Source organism: Primulina huaijiensis, chromosome 15, assembly GCF_012295235.1.
Source record: "Primulina huaijiensis isolate GDHJ02 chromosome 15, ASM1229523v2, whole genome shotgun sequence".
Lineage (NCBI taxonomy): Eukaryota > Viridiplantae > Streptophyta > Magnoliopsida > Lamiales > Gesneriaceae > Primulina > Primulina huaijiensis.
Window position 1 is genome coordinate 17,476,001 of NC_133320.1, and position 2,053 is coordinate 17,478,053.

General features: G+C 32.0%; 2 non-coding genes across 2 annotated transcripts; both read left to right on the forward strand.

The window, feature by feature from the left end:
• The first annotated feature begins 775 nt into the window (after nucleotides 1-775).
• Nucleotides 776-849, forward strand: TRNAP-UGG (transfer RNA proline (anticodon UGG)). The gene has a single exon. It is a non-coding gene; the product is annotated as a tRNA-Pro (tRNA).
• Nucleotides 850-992: 143 nt separating this feature from the next.
• Nucleotides 993-1,066, forward strand: TRNAW-CCA (transfer RNA tryptophan (anticodon CCA)). The gene has a single exon. It is a non-coding gene; the product is annotated as a tRNA-Trp (tRNA).
• The last annotated feature ends 987 nt before the right edge of the window (nucleotides 1,067-2,053 follow it).

Sequence of the window (2,053 nt, forward strand, 5' to 3'; positions counted from 1 at the left end):
CAATACTAAAAGATAAAAATAAATTCAATTTTAAGTAATAATAAATATAAGTAAAGCTGTAGTAAAAAAGAAGGAAGACTATGTGAAACTATATTTCAATCCCAACACGGTATTGCAGTTAAAGATCGTGTATTCTTACCGCATTTTCTACTCTACCCCACCCCCGTTTCTCTATTAATTTATTTAATTTGAACCTAAACCCGAGTCTCGCAGACGTTGAATACACATTTATTCTTTATCTTTCGTCCCTTATTCTAAAAATAAGAAATAAATGGAAAAAAGAGAAAAAAGGGAGGGGTAAGGATTAGTCACAGATATTTGATTTTATCTCTAATCTTCTTCACTCCTTCCGATGTCAATAACTAGAATGAAAAAAAGGGGAATGTCAACGCATCCGGGAAAAAATGATTAATCTCTATCAATAGACCTGCTAAAGCCCCGAACCATAGCGTACTTAGTACTGGGGCCACGGAGAGATATGTTTTTAGATCTCGCATTGAAAAACCTCCTTTTTTATTTATTGTAATACATAAAATAAAGATAATGCATATATGTCAGATGCATATGTAGTTAAGGGCCACTTAGAGTTGTACACGAAATTCGTAATTCAAATTGAAATGTACAATGATCCATAAGATTTTCCTTTTCTTATTATTATATGTTAAATGAAACTAAAAAGACGAAATGGGCAGAAATTTTGTGTTTCTCACTGCAAGAACTATGGATATGGAAAACAAGACATGAATTCTCTACAATGACACTATAGAACAATTGAAGGGATGTGGCGCAGCTTGGTAGCGCGTTTGTTTTGGGTACAAAATGTCACGGGTTCAAATCCTGTCATCCCTATCTTTTATGACTCAAAGGAGTAGTAACGAGGAATCAATTGAGATCAAATTGGACGGAATCATTCATTTTTATGAAACTATATATTTAAGGGTTACAAAAAGAATCCTTTTCTTTACAGTCTCTTATCTATCCTGATAAAGAGCGCGCTCTTAGTTCAGTTCGGTAGAACGTGGGTCTCCAAAACCCGATGTCGTAGGTTCAAATCCTACAGAGCGCGATTTTTTCTTCGTAGATCGAATTAGACTGAAATCGATTCAATCACTTGCACAGTAATTCAAATTTGACCCCCTGTGAATTAAAGAAAGGAGGAGGTCAATCAAAAAAAGAAAGGTTAATAAATCAAAGGTCCAACTGATCACCACGTCTGTATTGTAAATATGCAGTTACGAATAATCCAGCCAAAGTAATAGGAATTAGACCTAACACGATTCCAAATAGAAAAACTTCAATCATCTCAATTTTTTGAAAAGGAAAAAAAAATAGGTAATATCTAGACCTAAAAAGTAATACGAATTGACGTGAATCTCAATGACTAAACATTAACAATTGATAAGGAACTATAGAATATACAGAATCTCACAGAAAGATTTTTTTATGAATTGTTTCTTTCAAATAGTTAAATAAGTCGTATCTTGCTCAGACCAATAAATAGAGCTGAAGTTATAGTTAAAGCCACTAGTAGAAAACCGAAATAACTAGTTATAGTAAGCATCAAGGGGCTAAATGAAATATGGTATTTTTATACATATGTTTCTAAAGCATTTACCTAAGTTTCCTATTTTCGTAAAATAGTAAAATATAGAAAAATAACAATTGAAAAAATAAGTTCAATTGAAAGTTTTTGATTCGTCTATCATTATAGACGGCACGAACAAAGATAAAGTGCCAGACATATAAAAGAAACCGATTCATAATTTCTAACATCTACCCATCGCGTGATTCCTATCAACCGATTCATTGAGCGTAAACTAATAATACGAACTGGATCGTGTAACTTCATTCAAAAATGAAACTCTTTTTGAATTCTTAATTGTTAATTCAATTTGTATGGAATACCATTTTGGCATTTTTTATTTACATATTTGAAAATAAAGCATCATCCTTGTAAATAGATCAAGATTTAGATTGATATGCTCAATTTATTTTATTCTTTCTTCGCTTTCTTTCAGCGAATAAAATCTATTACTCGTATTTGTTGCTGGAC